We start from the raw sequence: 22068 nt of genomic DNA, 5'->3' as shown, positions 1-22068 counted from the left end.
GTGTGTGTGTGTGTGTGTGTGTGTGTGTGTGTGTGTGTGTGTGTGTGCCACAGTAAATGGGGGCTGTCAGACAGCAACATGAACCTGGGTAAGAGAGAAATAGGGAGTCAGACCGTAGCATAAGGATGAAGAAATGGGAATGGGTTGGCACAAAATAAAAACATCATCTATAAAAAGATGCCCATTTTAAGAAGTTAAAGTAGCTCCTTGATTTAGTGGGAAAAGCACTGGATAAATTTAATGAAATTGTAGAGTTGGAAAGTACCCAACAAGTGGACATTTAGCTTCTTCTTGACTACTCAAAGTGATTAGAACTAGAGCCTGAGACAATCCTTTCCATAAAATTATTAGATAGATGGATGCATGGAGAAAGAGAGAGAGACAGACAGATAGACAGACAGAGACAGAGAGAAAGAGACAGATACGGAGACAGACAGACAGACAGACAGAGACAGAGAGAGAAAGAGACAGAGACAGAGACAGAGAGAGAATGAGAATTAAGCACTTTTTATGTTCCAGATACTGTGCTAATATTCAAACAACAAAAGGCAACAGGGAGTTGGATGAAGGAAAGGGGAGAACAAATGACTTAGGGTGTAAAGCTGGGCATAAAGTGGGGTGGAGGCCAAGATTTGGGCAAAGTAAAGTGAAAGCTAACTTATCAGAGATCAGAGTTGTTCCAGGGTCAGGGACCAATTTTCTGGTGGAGAGAGAGTGGGAATGATGGTTTGGAGATGACCAGGAAGAATTTAGGAAACTTTCCTTTATACTCAAAAAGATCTGTGGGTTTGTGATCTTATCATTGTGGGCATTCCCTTCACTTATGCAGCTCTCAAACCATGCATACCTTCTCATTCAGTGGACTTGTCATATTTCCACAAAAAAACCACTCAACATGCTGGGTGCCTCTTTCACTTGTTCTTGACATTGGAAGGATGTTAGCAGAACACAACAATCAGTTATTTCTTTCTCTCTCCATGTAACAAGCACCTCTTTTATGCCCAGACATTTCTTTGATCAAATATTTATTCTCAAACTCTTTTGTAATTCCTTTATAATACCAGTATTGTACTGGTATTTTGTGTGGCTGCATGTTTTGGAGGAATACAGTCTTGGTGAAAATGGGTGTTACTGACAGATCTATGGAGAGTCGCATAGTGGGTATGAGCAGGCTGCAGCAAGTTACAAACAAAGAATTTTCTTTATATTAATTCCACATCTACCTTTCTGTGGTTTCTACCAGTGAGTCTTAATTAGAACAAGTTTAATCTCTATTTTAGCTGACAACCTTACAAATATTGAAAAAAAATTGTATCTTACTTAAGACTCTTCTTCAGGATAAACATTACTAAATTTTTTTTAAACTACTCACATGGCGAGGTTTTAGAATAGCTCATCAACCTGGGTGTCCCCTTTTTGAAGTCCTTCTAAAATATGGAAACCAGATTGGCATCTGTAGTGCCAAAGCAATATTCACAACACTGATGGTGACTGTGAATATGCCAGCATAGTTCTCAATCACTAAATATAACAGATTCTCCATATAGAAGATAGAAGTAAAACATTTATTCCGACACCAGAAAACCAAATCCCCAAGCCAGAAGGCCGAATCCATCATAATAACAAAGAAGTTAATACACCATAACACAGCAGAGAGCTATACCATCCTTGAGTCTTCCCACAAACACTCACAAGCCCAGCTGTCTCCTTGCATGCATCCTTTTCTCCCTCCAGCTCTAACTGCTCTGACTCCCAGTTTTCTGTGGGCTCTGTTCCACCCTTCAGCAAGTTTTTCCCACCACAGGTTCCATGTGATTACATTTGGCCTACTGGGGGCAGGGAAAATCTTCAAATTCTCTTAGGCTTATCTCCACTTTAGCTGACAACCTTACAAATATTGAAGACAATTTTATCTTATCTAAGATTCTTCTTCAGGCTAAACATTACTAAATTTTTTAAACCACTTCTCACATGACAAGGTTTTTGAATCTCTTATCAACCTGGGTGTCCCTTTTTGAAATCCTTCTAAAATATGGAAACCAGATTGACATCTAATACTCCAAATGTGGGCTAACCAGGGAGAAGTGTTATCGCCTTCTTTGCTCTGAATACTGGAATTCCACTAATGAAGCCTAAATTTCCATGAGACTTTTGGTACTCAATGCTATACTCCTGACTCATGCGGATGTAATTCATTGATCCCTCATTCATGAACTAATTTCTTGACTATACTTGATAAGTTGATTATTTGAATTCTAGTGTACAATTTTATACTACTTCAGTGTTTTTTTAACTTTCAGTACATCAAGAACTTCTTAGATCCAGATTCTGTCACCCAGTGCATCAGCTGTTCTGTCAAGCTTTATGCCTTCATGGAAACTATTAAAATTGAAGATTGAGTTGAACAGGATAGGGTCAAGTATTAGACAGGTCTCCAGAGTATTCTACTTGTCACCCCAATATATATATATATATATATATATATATATATATATATATATACACACACACACACACACACATATATATATACACATATAGTTGACATTGGTCTACTAATGATCACTTCTTCAAGCATTTTCAAATCCCCTTATCTATACCATCCTAGAGTCCTTGACTTTCTAATTTGTCTACAAGGATGTTGTAAAAGTCTGTCAAATTCCCTATGAGTCAGGTAATCCCATAAAAAAAAGCAAATAAGTTTAGTTTGACATGAGTTGTTCTCTGAGGAAGCCATTCTGGTTTATAGTGATTATCTTTTCTATTCCCTAAGTACTCATAAACTATCCTTTTAATAATGCATCCTAGAATTTTGACAGGAATTGACATCAACCTCACTGACCTATAGTTTGAAGCATCTGCCTTCTTTCACTTTTTGAAAATTACAGTATCATTTTTCCCATAAAGTCCCATAGTATCTTTACTGATCCACACAATTCTTCAAAGATCTTGATAGTAGAAAGAGTAATTTAATATCCTCAAAGACAGTAGCCAGAGTGGTTCAGTAATAATAAGTTAACTTTTTTTTCCTTATCCTGGAATGTTGTTTGCCTGGGTCAAAGAACTTTGACTATAAGGACAAGAAGATTTAAGTCATGCACCCAACATATAAATTTTGGGATTATGAGCAAGTCACTTAACTTCTTTTCATTTTCATTTTATCATTTTATAAAGTAAGGATACTAATAGGCTCTACCTTACAGGGTTGTTGTCAAAATTAGATATCTGTAAAATGCTCTAATTGGCAGCTTTTATTACTATCACCTCTCTTCATTTCTCTTATAATTTTTATTCTGACCTTCCCCGCTTAATGATCATTTGCCTTGCTAGAGGAAATGATGCAAAGTAGGTAAGTGGTTATCTCTTCTTTGATCTCTCTCTTCCCCACCTCCTCTCAGCACAGTTAAATATAAACCTTTGTTATACTTTTAGCAATTATTTCAAGTCTTAGTTTAAACTGGGCTTCAATCTTCTTGATACTATTCTCATAGAACTTTTGTATCCAGTATCAATTACCTGCCTTCCTTTCAAATTTTTGAAAATGTCATTTGAAATCTGAGCTCATTGGGAAGAATATACACACTCAATTGGGAATAGAAATCTATCTTTCTCTACAAGGAAGTAGGAGGGGAAGGGGATAATAAAAGGTTGGGGGGATGATAGAAGGGAGGTTGGGTTGGAGAAGTGGTGGGCTAAAGTAAAACAATTTTGAGGATAGGCAGCCTAAGAAAAAAGGGAATGATAAATGTGGGTGGGGTGGGGGAAGGATAGAGCGAAATATATAGCAATCATACCTATGGAAAATTTTTTACAAGTTTCTCTGACAAAGGTCTCATTTTTCAAATATATAGAGAACTGAGTCACATTTATAAGAATACAAGTAATTTCCCAATTGATAAGTAGTAAAGGATATTTAAACAGGTTGTTTTTAGGTGATGAAATCAAAACTATCTACAGACATAAAAATGCTCTAAATCACTACTGATTAGAGAAATGCAAATAAAAGTAGTTCTAAGATACCACCTCATACTTATAAGATTGGGTAAATGACAGAAGGGGAAAATGACAAATTGCAGAGAATGTGAGAAAATAAACATTAAAACACACTTGGTGGAGTTTTAAACTGATTCGACCATTCTGGAGAGCAATTTGGAACTATGGCTAAAGGCTATAAAACTGTGTATACCTTTTGACCCAGGATTAGTACTACTAGGTCTATATCCCAAAGAGATACAAAAGGAAAAGGACCTACATGTACACAAAATGTTTATAGATGTTCTTTTTTGTAATGGCAAAGAATTGGAAATTCAAGGGATGCCCATCAATTGGTAAATGGCTGAAAAAGTTGTTGTATATGATTATGATGGAATGCTATTGTGCTATAAGAAATGAAAAACAGCATGCTTTCAGAAAAAAACTTGGAAAGACTTATATGAACTGATGCAAAGTGAGGTGAGCAGAACCAGAAAAAGAGTATACACAGTAACAACAACATTGTATGATGATCAGCTCTGAACGACTTAGCTATTCTCAGCAATACAATAATCTGAGACAATTCCAAAGGACTTGTGATAAGTTCTATCCACCTCCAGCAAGAGAACTGATGGACTCTGAATTAAGATTAAAGAAAACTTAAAAAAAACTCTTTCTTTTCCTTTTTTTGGTCTGTGTTTTCTTTCACAACATGACTAATATGGAAATATGTTTTCATGACTACGTATGTATAACCTATATCAAATCACTTGCTTTCTCAGTGAGAGTAAGAGGAGGGAGATATTATGGAAGTGAAATTTTTTTTGAAAATGTTAAAAATAGTTTTAAACATGTAATTGGGAAAAATATTAAAAGAATTAAAGCAAATAAAATCTTAGCTCATTAATGGACCTCATGCAGTCATGATAGTCTCTTTAGATACTCCTCCTACCTTTTCCTCTTAGGAATCCTGTGTTCCAAGTTCATTTTAAGGGATTCTGTCAAAAAAAAATACAACGCACAACTATGTATATCTTGCCCATGATATTTATTTCAGGAACCACAACACGCTTTGGGTCTGCCATGCAAAATCAATCTCAGCAAGCATAAAAAACAAAGGGCAAGATCACTATCTTCCTTTTACCTTATCACATTCCTGCCTTTAATATGTATAGGGGGTTGGTAGAAGTCACACTATAGTAACAATAATTACACATATTTGTAGGTTCTTTCTGAGTTTAGAAGCTTTTTTTTTTTCTCACAAGAGCTTAAAGGAAGAGATTCTACTTTTTCTCCATGTTAAAGAATGGTAGATTATAGAGCTGGAAAGGACTTGGGCATTAAGTTCAGGGATTTTTAACTTTTTTCTGTGTCATGATCCTCTTTGGCAATATGGTGATGTCTATGAACACCCTCTCAGAATAAGGTTTTAAAATGCATAGAATATACTGTAAGCAGTATGGGAGAGCAAGGAATAATTTACCTGTCAGATTTATGGAGAAGGGAAGAATTTATGACCGAACAAGAGATAGAAACATTCTGAAATGCAAAATGGATAACTCTGATTACAAGAAACTGAAAAGTTTTTGTACAAATAAAATCAATGTAACCAGGATTAGGAGGGAAGTGGAAATTGGGAAAGAATTTTTACAACCAGTGTCTCTGATAAAGGCCTCATTTCTAAAATATACAGAGAACTGAGTCGAATTTATAAAAATACAAGTCATTCCCCAATTGACAAATGGTCAAAGGATATGAACAGGCAGTTTTCAGAGGAAGAAATTAAAGATATCTAGGGTCTACTCAGTGCAGCAGCAGCCTTTCTCTCTCCACAGTGGTCAGCTACGACCTCCCCCAACTCCTCAGCAACCATGTCAAAGGGACCCACATTTGGCATTGATCTTGGCACCACTTACTCCTGTGTGGGAGTCTTCCAACATGGGAAAGTGGAGATCATTGCTAATGACCAATGAAACAGGACCACTCCAAGCTATGTGGCCTTCACCGACACAGAACGTTTAATCGGTGATGCTGCAAAGAATCAAGTTTCAATGAACCCCACCAACACAGTTTTTGATGCCAAATGTCTTATTGGTCGCAGATTTGATGATGCAGTTGTACAATTAGACATGAAGCACTGGCCTTTTACGGTGGTGAATGATGCAGGCAGGCCTAAGGTCCAAGTGGAGTACAAAGGGGAGACCAAAAGTTTCTATCCAGAGGAAGTATCTTCTATAGTCTTGACCAAGATGAAAGAAATTGCTGATGCTTACCTTGGGAAGATCATCACAAATGCTGTGGTCACAGTGCCAGCCTATTTCAACGATTCCCAAAATCAGGCCACCAAAGATGCTGGAACCATAGCTGGTCTCAATGTGCTTCGAATCATCAATGAGCCAACTGCTGCTGCTATTGCTTATGGCTTGGACAAAAAGGTTGGTGCCGAGAGAAATGTGTTGATCTTTGACCTTGGAGGTGGTACCTTTGATATCTCCATTCTTACCATTGAAGATGGCATCTTTGAGTTCAAGTCCACAGCTGGGGACACCCACTTGGGTGGGGAGGACTTTGACAACCGAATGGTGTAGCAGCAAGCACCCCAAGCGCGTCCTCAGGGTTTGCTGCCCATACAGGTTCTTGGATCTGCTTTGTTAAAGGAAAGCAACTCAAAATGGGCTAACAAGCTTACTTTAATCAGTCAGACATATATCATTTACCTTGTTCAGGGGAAAAGGTCAGCACCCTGAACTTCAAAGTATGCAGGCAGAATTATCAAGACAGAAACAGATCAAGTAGACAGATTTCCAAACTGCCCAACCATTACATCCATACCCAGTCAACATCTGGGTTTCAACATCTGGGTTTTTCAAAGCCGGGGAGGCTCTAGACAATGGCTTCCCAGAATCCAGATCAAATCACAGAACATTTCTCAAAGTGAGCCCCCAAAACAAAGCCTCACATCAGGGCTTATATAGCCTTCTCCTGGCTCAGAGAATGTAAAAACCTTATTGACCCACTGGCCAATCAAAAGGTATCTACTGAAAAACAAGCCTCCCACCCCAGGCTTCAGATGCACTTTAGCCTAGGGGCAGGGAAGATCTTCCAAATTTGCATTCCCATTACAAATGGTCAACCATTTCATTGCCGAATTCAAGCTAAAGCACAAGAAGGACATCAGTGAGAACAAGAGGGTTGTTCTCTGTCTGCGCACTGCTTGTGAACGTCCAAAGCATACCCTTTCTTCCAGTACCCAGGCCAGTATTGAGATTGATTCCCTCTATGAAGGTATTGACTTCTATACATCAATCACACGAGCCCGTTTCAAAGAGCTGAATGCTTATCTCTTCCATGGCACCCTGGACCCTGTGGAGAAGGCCTTAAGAGATGCCAAGCTAGATAAGTCTCAGATTCATGACATCGTTCTGGTGTGTGGTTCCACTCGAATCCCCAAAATCCAGAAGCTTCTGCAAGACTTCTTCAATGGCAAGGAGCTCAATAAGAGTATCAATCCTGATGAGGCTGTTGCTTATGGTGCAGCTGTCCAGGCTGCCATTTTGTCTGGAGATAAATCTGAGAATGTGCAGGACTTGTTTTTGTTGGATGTCACTCCTCTTTCCCTTGGAATTGAAACTGCTGGTGGAGTTATGACAGTTCTGATCAAACGCAATACCACCATCCCCACCAAGCAGACACAGACCTTTACCACCTATTCAGACAACCGGCCTGGTGTGCTTATTCAGGTTTATGAAGGTGAGAGAGCGATGACAAAGGATAACAATCTGCTTGGCAAATTTGAGCTCACAGGAATTCCTCCAGCACCCAGGGGTGTTCCTCAGATTGAAGTAACATTTGACATTGATGCAAATGGCATCCTCAGTGTTTCTGCTGTAAATAAGAGCACAGGCAAGGAGAACAAGATCACTATCACCAATGATAAAGGACATCTGAGCAAAGAAGATATTGAGCGTATGGTCCAGGAGGCTGAGAAATACAAGGCTGAGGATGAAAAGCAGAGAGACAAGGTGTCTTCAAAGAATTCTCTTGAATCTTATGCTTTCAACATGAAAGCAACTGTAGAGGATGAAAAACTGCAAGGCAAAATTGGTGATGAAGACAAACAGAAGCTCCTTGACAAATGTAATGAAATAATCAACTGGCTGGATAAGAACCAGACTGCTGAGAAGGAAGAATTTGAGCATCAGCAGAAAGAATTGGAGAAGGTCTGCAACCCCATTATTACTAAGCTGTACCAGAGTGCAGGGGGCATTCCAGGAGGCATGCCTGGTGGGTTCCCAGGGGGTGGAGTAGCCCCATCTGGAGGTGCTTCTTCTGGACCCACCATTAAAGAGGTCGACTAAACACATCAGAGCATTCCACACAGCTTTCCAAAACTTTAAGGACTCAAATTTGTAGCCAAGGCAGTAGCAGTTTAAAAGTAACATTTAAGCTACTGTGTAAATCTGGGCATTTTGAATACTTGAATGTGTGCAAAGGGAGAGAAGTAAACAACATTGCACTTCATCAGTACTGTAAACAAGTGGAAATGCAATTGTCTTGGAGAATAAAATCTATTTAAAATTGGCATCATAAAAAAAGAAATTAAAGTTATCTATAAGCATATGAAAAAATGTTCTAAATTATTATTGATTAGAGAAATGCAAATCAAAACAATTCTGAGGTACTTTACCTCACTTGTCAGATTGGCTAAGATGACAAAACAGGAAAATGATAAATGCTGGAGAGGGTATAGAAAAATAAAACACTAATTCATTGTTGGTGGAGTTGTGAACTGATCCAACCATTCTGGAGAGCAATTTGGAACCATGCCCAAAGGGCCATAAAAAAGTGCTATTTCTAAGGGCATCTCCCTAAGAGATCATACAAGTGGGAGGAGGACCCATATGTACAAAAAATATTTATAGCAGCTCTTTTTGTGTTGGCAAAGAATTGGAAATTAAAGGAATGCCCATCAATTGGGGAATGGGTGAATAAGTTGTGGTATATGAGTGTAATGGAATACTATTGTGCTATAATAAATGAGGAGCAGATGGACTTCACATTTACCTGGAGAGGCTTATATGAACTGATGCTGAGTGAGAAGAGCAGAACCAGGAAAAAATCTGTACATAATTACAGACACAATGTATATGTAACAACCAACTTTGATAGACTGGACTCTTCTCAGCAATGCAGGATTATAAGACAACTCCAAAAGACTCATGATGGAGAGAGATGTCTACATTCAGAGAAAGAACTAGATAAAACAGTGTTTGAATGCAGATTGAAGCAAATTACCTGATCTTTTTCTTTTTCTTGTTTGGTTTTATTTCCTCTTTACCATTTTTCATTCCATCTGATATAACCTGTCTTTATAACCTGACTAGTGTCTAATGTGAAAGTATTTGCAGATTCTATACTTGACTATAAGCCACCTTGGGGGGGGGGAGGGAGGAGGACAGAATTTGAAACTCAAGGAATTGTGGAATTAAATCTTGTAAACTAAAAGTAAACAAATGAATTAATTTTAAAAAATAAGACAACTCCAAAAGACTCATGATGGAAAGAGATATCCACATTCAGAGAAAGAATTACTGAGTCTGAATGCAGATTGAAGCAAACCATGTACTCTCTATCTTTGGTGTTTTGTTTTGTTTCCTTCCTTCTTTCTTGTTGTTCATCCCATTGGTTAAAATTCTTCTTTATAACTTGACTAATGTTTAATGTGAGGGTATTTGTAGAACCTACATCAGATTGCATGCCACCATGGAAGGGAGGAGGGGAGACGAGAGGGAGGGGGGGAAAATTTGGAATTCAAGGGATTGTGGAACCGAGTGGTGTAAACTGAAAGTAAATATATATATATATATATATATATATATATATATATATATATATATATATATATATTAAAGTATTGCTCTATTTCAAAAAATAAAAAAGCATAGGATAAAATAAATAGGATTGCAAAGGAAATCAATTATATTGAATACAGTTATCAGGGAGCAGAGTCAAGATGGTGGAGTAAAAGCAGGAACATGCTTAAGCTCCCACACCAACCACCTCCAATATCTATATAATCTGTCTCTAAACAAATGTTAGAGCTACAGATCCCACAAAGTGACAGAGAGAAACAAGTCTTCCACTGAAGGCAGCCTGGCAGGCCAACAGAAAGGGTCTATCACACCTAGATTGGGAGCCCAGCACAGTCCCATGTGAGCCATGCAGAGCCAGACCCAGGGAAGCCCTGATCAGTGGCACAGATTGTCTAGAGAAGACTTCAGGAGAGTGAATCACCAGCAGCTGTAGATATTTCCAGACTTCTCAACTCATAAACGCCAAAGAGGAATTAAAAGGTCAATGAGGAACCCTGTTGATCCAGAGTGAGAGAAGAGCGGGGTTCAGCCCTTTCCCCCAGGGCAAGAGGTATGTGTGTGGCTCAGGGGCTGCAGCTGTTGTTGCGTGTCTGCCTCTGAAGCTCCTGGCCTGCAGATCATAGAGAGACAAAGCAACCATTCAGATGGTAATCATTCTTGCTTTGACCCACTTGGATCTGGGTTGCAGTCTTAGGTGGTCATCCTTGGGTGAAGAACACCAATGTGCTAGAGCTTGTGGTGGCTGTAGAGAGGGTGCCCTCCTCATAGCTTTGACAAAAGTTCTGACAACATTTGTGAAAACCCCAGCAATTTGGGACACAGTTCTCTCCACTCTGGAAGCAGAGTTCTACCATGGCAAAGAGCTCAAAAGTCAAGTAAGTGTCTGGCAAGATGAGCAAGCAGAGAAAGTGCAATCAGACCATAAAATCCTTTTTTGGGGACAAAAAGGATCAAAATATGGAACCAGAAGAAGTCAACAAAGGCAAAACTCCTGCATCAAAAGCTTCCAAGAAAAATATGAATTTGTTACAGGCCATGGAGGAGCTAAAGAAGGATTTTGAAAATCAAGTAAGAGGGTAGGTGGTGCGGTGAGTAAAGTGCCAGCACCAGAGTCAGGAGGAGCTGCGTTTGGTTCTGGCCTCAGACACTTAACACCCACATAAACAAACAAACAAACAAACAAAAAACAACTAGCCATGTAATCGTGGACAAGTTACTTAACCCCAATTGGCTTCCGAAAAGCAAAAGAAAAAGAAAAAGAAAAAGAAAAAGAAAATCAAGTAAGAGAAGTGGAAGAAAAATTGGGAAGAGAAATGAGAATGATGCAAGAAAATCATGAAAAGTAAGGCAACAGCCTGAATGAAGGAAATAACACCTTAAAAATAGACTAACTCAAATGGCAAAAGAGGCCCAAAACGTCAATGAGGAGAACAATGCCTTAAAAAGCAGTATTGGCCAGATGGGAAAGGAATTTCAAAAACTCACTGAAGAGAATAATTGCTTTAAAATTAAATTGGAGCAAATGGAAGCTAATGACATTACGAGAAATAAAGATACAAAACAGATCCAAACAAATGAAAAAATAGAAGTATATTGCAAGAAGTCAGAAAGAAACAATTTGAGTATTGTGGAAACACAATATCTAGCAACTTCTACATTAAGGGACTGAAGGGCTTGGAATACAATATTCTGGAGGTCAAAGAAGCTAGGATTAAAACCAAGAATTACCTACCCAGAAAAACTGAGAATAATGCTTCAGGGAAAAATATGGTCATTCAATGAAATAGAGGACTTTCAAGCATTTTGGTGGGGGGAGAGGAAATTGGGGTTAAGTAACTTGTCCAAGGTCACATGGCTAGTAAGTGTTAAGTGTCTGAGGCTGGATTTGAATTCAGATCCTCCTGACACCAGGGCCAGTGCTCTATTCACTGTGTCACCTAGCCACCTCTACTTTTAAGCATTCTTGATGAAAAGACCAGAGCTGAATAGAAAATTTGACTTTCAAATACAAGAATCAAGAGAAGCATGAGAAGATAAAAAGGAAAAAGAAATCATAAGGAACTTATTAAAGTCGAACTATTTATATTCCTATGTGAAAAAAACGATAATTGTAACTCATGAGACTTTTCTCAGTATGAAGATAGTTGAAGGGAATATATATGTATGTATAGGAGTGAGTATATGTATATGAATACGTATGTGAGTGTGTATACATTTGTGTACATATATACATAGACAGAGGGCACAGGATCAGTTGAATATGAAAGGATATATCTAAAAAATAAAATTAAGAGGTGAGAGAGAATATATTGGGAGAAGGAGAAAGGGAGAGATAGAATAGGGTAAATTATCATATATAAAAGAGGAAAGAGAACAGTGTTACAATGGAAGGGAAGTGCAGGAAGGTGAAAGCGAATGGATTAACCTTACTCTCATTGAATTTGCCTTAAGGAGGGAATAATATACACATTCAATTAGGTATATTACCTTACAGGAAAGGAGGAGGGAAGGGGACAAAAGAGGGGATGATAGAAGGGGGGGTATATTGGGGGAGAGGTTAGTTAGAAGCAAATACTTTTGAAAAGGGACTGGGTCAAAGAAGAAAATAGAATAAGTGGGGGGTGGGATAAGATGGAGGGAACTATGGTTAGTCTTTCGCAATATAACTACTATGGAAATGTTTTGCATGACTACACATGTATAACCTATATTGAATTGCTTGTCTTCCCAGTGGGGGATAGGTGAGAAGGGAAGAAGGGAGAGAATCTGGGAATCAAATTTTAAAAACAAATGTTAAAAAAAATTTTACATGCAACTAAGAAATGAAATTTACAGAAACTGGGGTATAGAAATCCATCTTGCTGTACTAAAAAGCTAGGGGGGAATGGGATATATATATAGGAGAGAGCAGATTGGGGGAAGGGTATTCAGCAGGCTCACTATCTTGGGGTGCAAGTGGGGAAAGACAGGGAGAAAATTTGTAACTCAAAATCTTGTGGAAACAAATGTTGAAAACTAAAACTAAATGAATAAAAGATTTGTTTAAAAATTAAATACAGTTATCAAAATATTCCTAAAAAAACAAAACAAACAAACAAAACCCCTCTTTTTGATTCCCAGGACAAGAATCCCTGATCTAGACTAATGTATTTTGACAGTGAGGAAATAGAGATTCAGAGAAAGGAAATTAATTATCCAAGGTCACATCAATAATAAGGAGCAGAATGGCATTTATACTCAACACGCAGTCCAAGGTTCACTGCAGTCCTCCACACTGCCCTCCCCATTAAAAAAAGAGAACACTGAACAGAGTGTATTAAAAGCAAAGAGCCCAATTATCATCTCCCTACCCACACAGATAAGCAAGTCAATAAAATAAGAATATTTACTTAAGAATTAATTACAAAGCCTTAGTAATTTATGGCTTACTTAATGAGAGGGTAGCTTGAGAGGCCACTTAGAGAACAAGTCAGGGGGATGCCAGTAAGTTCTGATTAATAGACATTTCCAAGAAGGTTTCAAAATACTTCAGAGTACTTAAGGTTTTCCAATTACTATACCTGAAATTTCCTGCATAGAGATCATTAATTGATGATGGACACTGCCCTTTTTCAACATTTCAAAACTTGCAGTTTTGGTTCATGAAATGTGACTGTGACTCAGCGCTTACTACTTGCCTAATTAATTATGAATACTCTTCAGTTATCAGGCACTTTCTGTGGAACTAGGTAATATGCAAAATAGGTCAACAAAAATGGCCATTGTTCAATTTCAGCATCTTATGATAGGTCTATAATTCATTTCTGGGCTCCAGAAGTGGTTTAATTGACTTTTCTGATTTTAGATGCAGAGAGAGTCATATACTAGAATTGTTAAATCCCTCCTTCTTCCCACCAACCAAGCAGGCACAAATAATATCAACAGAAAATATTAAACCAATTGAATGGCTGGACTTTTGATGAAGCCAGCTAACTATCTACTATCTAATGGACTTAGAATGATGAATTTCATATATAGGATTTATTGGTGATTGGGTTTGTAGACAGAAATCTAGATCCATGGGTCATAAACAATGATGGATGGACCTCTTAAAGCTTTTGACCAATGCAAGGTCATTGCCTTTATCTCTACCACTTCCACTAGGGGAATGGGGATGACTGAAGGCAACTATAGGTCTCTATATCTCTATTCTTGTAGTTGGAGGGAAAGGTATGGTAGATAACTGAAGATACTTAGAATTATATAATAAATTTTATTCTGCTTTAGATTCAAAAACTTTAGAGCTAGAAGGCCTCACAGAGGTTGTATAAGCCAGTTCTCCTCATTTTACAGGACAAACTGAGGTCAGAATGGTGAGGTTTCTTGTCCAAGATCATGTAGTTATTTAAAGCTAGAGCCAGTGTTAAGACCTAAATCTCCTGACTCCTGGTCCTCTGCTTTACCCATTACCTCACAATGATTCCTAATGATGGTGCAGGGATTAAGGAATACTTGGGAAGGGTGTCCCTGTGGGTATCATGTACTGAATAGTGTCCCTCACTTTCCTATATTTGACTGAATTAAGGGGGAGGAGGTAACAGCTCTAAAGCATTTCATCTAATAGTACCTTCACTCTTGTACTCTCAGGGAGAAAAAAAATAAACTTTTAAGAAAAGCAAAGTATTTTGGAAACAGAACGAGAGTAAAGGATATTATCGAGAAAATATTAGAGTGAAAAAAATGTATGAAAAGTATAGGATAGGGGACAGCTAGGTGGCACAGTGAATAGAGCACTGGCCCTGGATTCAGGACAGCCTGAGTTCAGATCCGACCTCAGACACTTAACACAAAAACTAGCCATGTGACTTTGGGCAAGGCACTTAACCCTAATTTCCCTCCAAAAAAAAAAAAGCAAAAAAAAGTATAGGATAGTAGCTGGACATCTGGAGTAATCCTCCAGTAGCCTTCTTATGTCAGAAAAAATTAAGGAAGCTCCCCCGCCCCCCACCCCTGCCCCAAGAAACTGAATATATGTCCAATGGGAAACTTGAGGGCAAGAGTTTCCCAGAATGGTCAGGATATTGATAGTTGTATTTCAATATGGATAGCAGGAATGGATAGGTTGTGATCTGCATTGTTAATAAGTAATCAATAAATATTTATTACATATCTACTATGTTCCAGGAACTGTTCAGAGCGATACAAAGAAAGGAATTGTTGCATTTTATAGAGGGCTGGACTAGCAGATCTTTGATATCCATTTAAATTCTTGAGATTCTCTCAATTCTGCAGCCATCACTGAACAGCAATCTTAATTCTAACATGCTATGTAATACTTCATGATTCCTGAGCCTTTCAAATTCTCATCCTGATTTAGATAAAAGGAAAGAAAAGCTTTACTTTTGTGTACACAAGAAAGGAGAAACTGTTAATTCTTAGTGGAATTTTTATGGGTTTTTGCTTTCCCAGAGAATGATTCCTAAGGCTACTCAGCATTTTTCTCCAACTATCATTTAGTGATTTTCTTAAAGAGGGCTATAATCTGGTGGAAACTATTGTAGCAATTCATTTAACCTTGAAAATGTACTCTTTATCTTTATTTCATCACAAATCTCATTTGTTTTGACCTCCCATTTTGTTTATGTGTATCCTTACTATCTCCAGCCTTACGTAAAAGGATGCTGAGGTCATTTCACCTCCTTACTCTTGCAAAATTCCTCTTAAAATGGAAGCCAATTATGCTCCCAGTAGGAGAAAATTATGTGCTCAGAAGTATTTTCAACTATATGTTTTCAAGTGTATATTTACAGGGCATATTGATTAAAGAAGGAACTAGTTCATTTGAGGCCTTCAGGTAGAGAGAGGTCAAGCTTCACTTAAAAATGTTCTTCACGGAACTGTTTGTAATCACCAGATACTTTAAAAGCGATTTGAGGAGCAAAGAGGTTCTGTTATCCAGGACACATTAGACAATGCATAAAGAAAGAAATACACACAATTATCTGAGGCACACAGGTTTTTTATAGACTGAATTATTTATCCACTGAGGTCCTTTTCCATTTTGTAATTCTACAGTATTCACAAATAATCCTTTGGGTCTTGTTAGTATAGGTACAGATTTATAATTTCATTTTCAGGTCAACAATTGCCTAATACCATCCTAGTGAGCAATCAGTAATTTCTAGGGCTCTTCTAACTACAGTGATTAGTTCCTTATTTGAATTAGTTCTGAGACACTAAGCTTGATTATTATATACAATCTTAAGAGATACTACTCATTTGTTTCACAAGCATGTACTAGCACCAAGTGACCAAGCTTTGCTCCATTGGTGACATGAGATGGTTCATTTACTTCCCAAGAGACCATGCTTCTCCCCTTAGTTCCATGTGCTTCACCCTGTGGTCTTCCATTGGTCTGTGTAGTGAGACCATCCCGAAGCTGCCACCCCTAGAATCCCATTACAATTGGTCTCTCTCTCTTAAGTTTCAACTTGTCCCTAACTCCCATGGAATCAAGGAATCTATTTTCTGCAAGATGGGTCTTCCCTTCTCCAAGTCCAACTTTAGTCATTGTTGGACTTTCTTTTGTACCACTCTTGCTGCTCCCTCCTCCGCCCTTTCCCCTTAGCTCTAATGCCTGAAGTACAAAAATTCTAGGAAGTAGGTCCTAGTATTACCCCCATTTACTTGGCTTTTTAAAGAATAGCATTTTATTTTTTCCAATTACATGTAAAGATAATTTTAACATTCATTTTTAAAATAAAATTTTGAGTTGCAACATTCTCCTCCCCTCCCTTCCTCCTACCCCTAAGATGGCAAGCAATACAATATGTGCAATCATGTAAAACATATTTTCATACTAATTATGTTGTGAAAGAAAACATAGAACCAAAAAAACAAAAGAAAGTTTCAAAAGTTTGCTTTGGTCTACATTCAGACTCCATCAGTGCTTTCTCTGGAAGTAGATAGCATTTTTCATCATAAGTCCTTTGGGACTCTCTTAGATTATTGTATTTCTGAGAAGAGCTAAGTCATTCACAGTTGATTATTGTACAGTATTGTTGCTACTGTGTACTCTTTTCCTGGTTCTGCTCACCTCACTTTGCATTAGTGCATGTAAATCTTTCCAGATTTTCCCAAAGCATCATTTCCGTAAAATTTTTTTTTTGGCTTTTTGGAGGGGGTAAAGTAGGGCAGTTGGGGTTAAGTGACTTGCCCAAGGTCACATGGCTAGTTTTTTTTTTTTTTTTTTGTTAAGTGTCTGAGGCCAGATTTGAGCTCAGGTCCTCCTGACTCCAGGACAGGTGTTCTATTCACTTTGCCACCTAGCCACCCCATTTCTGTAATTTCTTATAGCACAATAGTATTTCATCATATTCATATACCACAACTTATTCAGCCATTCCCCAATTGATGAGCATCCCCTCAGTTTCCAATTCTTTGGCATCACAAAAAGAACTGCTATAAATATTTTTGTACATGTAAGTCCTTTTCCCTTTTTTATGATATCTTTGCATCCCTATTTACTTGTAAGGAGATTACTCAAAGCCATAGAAATCATATAAGGGAATTGTGATGAATAAAGATTGAAGATAGAGAATTTACAAATGACAAAAATGAAAGACAAGTACTGTCATTAGAGGATCTGGAATGACCAGCTAAAAAGCTTGTGTGTTAGGCTTGTTTTATATGTTTTATATTTTGAACTCTAAGAAATATCTCCTACTTCTTTTGTGTCCCTCATCACATCTAGAACCATGTAGAATATACAGTTATGGTAGCCCAGAACTACTTCTGGTTTTCTAGACCCAACCTTTCTCTGACAAACTCTCTGTTCTGGAAATAGTGACACCCACAGCAGTCATAGTAAATCTTCTTTAATAGAATCTTCCATCTCTGTGCAACCTGACTGATTACCTTTCTGTGATATTAGAGATAGAAAAGCATTTGAATGCACATGAGTGAGACTTCTTCCCTCTCTATTAAAAGACCTAGCCCTCTCCAGTGTGACCCTATTGTGTGAGGCAAGATGGACTGTACTAAATTGGAGGAACTGAGAGGCTGGTACAACCTGAGTGCCTCTGTTCTGGATCATCAATCCCTTACTACTCCCACCAGGACTTAACATGATGATAAACCTAAGACAGGAACTTGATCCTTTCAGTGATCTATGTTCTGGTCTCTTTGGGTAATGTAAATTATTTTCTTGTCTCTCCCTTTCTTCATATACCCACCCAGGTGTTTAAAGTACAATGAGCCTGTAGCAAAAGCCCAGTTTCTTTTAGTATTCCTAACTGGTGGTATGTGTTTTCTATAGAAATTTTTAAATCTAAAGCAGTTGCTTTATAAGGACTAGGAAAACACTAAGCATTTACTTGTTGATGTTGACTAAGGATAATTCCAGGGTGGTATAGATATAGCCTCAGAATAAAACAATGAAAATATAGAGGAAAAAAGGTAAAATAGTTGAACCAGAAGGATAATTAGAGAACAGCAAAAAGAACAAAAACAAAAGCAAGCATTTATTAGTCACTTGTTATGTGCTAAATAATAGCACAAGTTCTTAACTTAGGGTTCATGAATGGCACAAAGATAGACAGACAGATAGATAACTATATTCAATATAATCGGTTTATTGTGTAATCCTATTTTTTTCTTGTATTTAAAACATTATTCTGAGAAGGGGTCCATAGGTTTTACTAGACTGCCAAACCAGGTACATGGTAAAATAAAAATAAAAAAAGGCATATGCCCCTGAGGACATAATTCATAAGAAGAAATTTCCCATAGGAAAGAAAAACCACAAAGCAATCAAAACTGAGTATTGCAAAATTACAAAGGATAAGCATGGCTCAGAAGAAGAAAAAAGAGAAGATATCCCTACTCCACTACAGTATATGATATCTTTACAAAAACTTACAATGAACTAGGACAAAAAATTCAGAAAAACAGAATCATAAAACATACACTTTACTGGTCATAACACAAAAATTTATCTATAAAGAACATTTAAAGAAAAGATTTCAAGTTAAGTAGTGACTAAATAATTTAATCTGAAAGAAGAATCAAAGCAACAATAGATAATTTCATTCAAGAAAACAAAATCACCAATTCAATATATAAAACTTTTGGAAGGAAGTCAAAACAATCCTTAGGGAAAAATTTAGATCTCTAAATTCTTTCATCATCAAAGACTTGAGAAATAACATATGAATGAAGTATGCAACTAAAAATTACCTCTAGAAAACCAAGAAATCAAAAACCAAAAATAAACACCAAAAAGAAATTCTGAAAAATCAAAGAATAAAAAAAAATTAAAAGCCAAATAAATTGTGGACTTCATTCTAAACTTGGAGCTTTAAAAATTAATGGAGTAGATACTTAACTAACCTGATTTTTTAAGAAATAGGAAAAACCACATCAATATACAAGATAAAAAGGTTAATTCATAAAAATTGAAGGAGAGATAAAGGATATATTAGAAATTATTTTGCCCATTTATGCATTAATGAAACTGAAAATAAATGAGATGGATAGTTACAAAAATATAAAATACTGATGAACAAAATAAGAAATAAAAATTACAAGAATTGAATCTCAGGAAAAACAACCAACTAAGCGATACATCAATGGATTCCTAAAGGAAAAATAGGTCCCCAAGACCACAGTGCCTAGTGTATTGTGAGTATATAATAAACGCTTAACTGATTGATTATTTATAATTCTTTTTCTCAGTGATCCCATCAGCCCTCAGGTTTTCAATTACCATCTATGTATAAGCGATTTATAAATCTATATCGCTAATCATACTCGTGCTTCTGAATTTAAGTCCCACATCACTGGGCATCTCCATTTGAATACTTTGTCGGCATATCAAACTCACTATTTTCAAAACTGTATTCCTAATCTTTACTCCTAAATATGAGCTTCCTTCAAACTAATTTCTACTGCTGCAGTCTGGGAGAATTTGGCTTTTTGTTTTGATATCACTGGATCTTTCCAAGGCTAACTCAGAAGGGATTAGGTAAAACCCTCGACTAGAAACAAGATTACTGCTCAGATTGTACTAACCTTTCTGAAACAAAAAAATGATACTGGAAGTCACAATTTCCCTGAGGTCACACAAACCTCTCTGACAGTAGGACAAATATGACACTACCTGTATTTACAGTCTTCCTGTGATTCATTCAGACTTCCAGGGCAGGAAGCCTAGAGTGAGTGGGGATGAGGGTGGAGGGAGGGGGATGCTGGGCTTGACCCTGAGCAGGGGATGCTAATGAGGGATATTGGTGCAGCTGGTATTAACGCGGCTGTGCTGTGGGGTGATCATATCCACCTAGAGCAGTTTTATGATTTTTAATACACTAAAACTTATATTGTAAAAGCTGTTCTAAGCACCCTGCTCCACGGAGTACAAAAACAGGCACCAGTGGCCTTCGTCTCCGACCCCTGACCTAGATTCTCTTGAAAACTGAACTCTGCGGGATTTCTGTTGGCCAGATTGGTGAGCGGGGGTCGGAACAAAAGTCTGCAATGGGAGCCGCAGGCTAGTTATCTGTGCGTGGACTTACCCTCTCCCGCATCTTCATGAAGGCAGACGTGACAAGGGAATTTAGTTAATTAACCACGATAAAATTCTCAGATGAAAGACAGTTTTTTCCATTTTCCTTTCTCATTTCCCCCAATAAAACCATAGAGATAATATGCTGACTGTATAAATACAGGTACAGAGGGAAAGGGACTGAGAGTTTCAAACTCTCTGTTTCAAAGAGTGAGGGTGGAGACAAAACATAATTACATTCTGTGATTTAAGGCAGCATTTCATCCCCTTCTTTGGAACGGGGGAGCAAGAGGAAAATGCTCCACAGGGAATACCCATCACAAGGATGAAGGTGCTTGGTCCTTGGGGTACCTCAGGCTGTAAAGCTGTCTGTGGTTTTGATCGCCGTCTAGCGACCAGAAGGATATTGTTTCATGTTCAGTCGTTTTCAGTCAGGTTGCATTCTTTTAACCCTTTAGGGGGTTATCTTTTTTTTTTTTTTTTACTTTTTACTTTTTTAAATTAATTTGTTTGTTTCCTTTTAGTTTACAGGATTCAATTCCACAATTACTTGAGCTTCACATTTGACCCCTCCCTCCCATCATCCCCATGGCGGCATATAGTCAAGTATAGGATGTGTAAATACTTTCACATTATACATTAGTCAGGTTATAAAGATGGATCGTATCAGATAGAATGAAAAATGGTAAAGAAGACATAAAACCAAACAAGAGAAGGAAAAAGATCAGGTATTTTGCTTCCACCTGGATATAAACTCAGTTCTTTTTAGTTCTTTCTCTGGATGCACATATTTCTCTCCATCATGAGTCTTTTGGGATTGACTTATATCACTGCATTGCGGAGAAGAGTCCAGTCTATCAAAGTTGGTCATCACATATATGTTGTGTTTGTAATTGTGTACAAATTTCTCCTGGTTCTACTCTTCTCACTCAGCATCAGTTTGTATAAGCCTCTCCAGGTAAATATGAAGATCGTCTGCTCCTCCTTTCTTATAGCACAATAGTATTCCATAACATGCATATACCAAAACTTGTACAGCCATTCCACAATTGATGGGCACCCCCTTAATTTCCAATTCTTTGCCACCACAAAAAGAGCTGCTATAAACATTTTTGTACATATGGGTCTTCCTCCGACTTCTATGATCTCTTTGGGATATAATCCTAGGAGTAGTATTGCTGGGTCAAAGGATATGAAAGTATTTATAGCCCTTTGTGCATAATTCCAGATAGCTCTCCAGAAAGGATGGATCAGTTCACAACTCCACCAGAAATGCATTAGTGTTCCAATTTGCCCACATCCTCTCCAGCATTTGTTATTTTCCTGTTTTGTCATCAGCCAATCTGACTGGTGAGATGTGGTACCTCAGAGTTGTTTTGATTTGCATTTCTCTAACCAATAGTGATTTAGAGCATTTCTTCATGTGCTTATAGATATCTTTAATTTCTTTCTCTGAAAATTGCCTGTTCATATCCTTTGACCATTTATCAATTGGGGAATGACTTGTATTCTTATAAATTTGACTCAATTCTCTGTATATTTTAGAAATGAGTCCATTCTCAGAGACATAGGTTGTAAAGATTCTTTCCCAATTTCCCACCTCCCTCTTAATCTTGGTTATATTGGCTTTGTTTGTACAGAAGCTTTTCAATTTCATGTAGTCAAAATTATCCATTTTACGTT

At 37.5% G+C, this 22068-nt stretch overlaps 1 long non-coding RNA gene and 1 pseudogene across 2 annotated transcripts in view; both read left to right on the top strand.

Annotated features, from left to right (window-relative positions):
- LOC138144435 (uncharacterized) overlaps nucleotides 1–22068 on the top strand; it is a 206829-nt gene that overhangs the window by 134728 nt on the left and 50033 nt on the right. The gene's annotated exons all lie outside the window — the stretch shown is intronic.
- On the top strand, nucleotides 4697–8539 carry LOC138144434 (heat shock cognate 71 kDa protein-like; annotated as a pseudogene).

This window comes from Petaurus breviceps, unplaced genomic scaffold, assembly GCF_028583685.1.
Source record: "Petaurus breviceps papuanus isolate PSGF00001 unplaced genomic scaffold, PetGlider_PUasm1.0 90700, whole genome shotgun sequence".
Lineage (NCBI taxonomy): Eukaryota > Metazoa > Chordata > Mammalia > Diprotodontia > Petauridae > Petaurus > Petaurus breviceps.
This window is presented reverse-complemented; position numbering and strand designations above follow the sequence as displayed.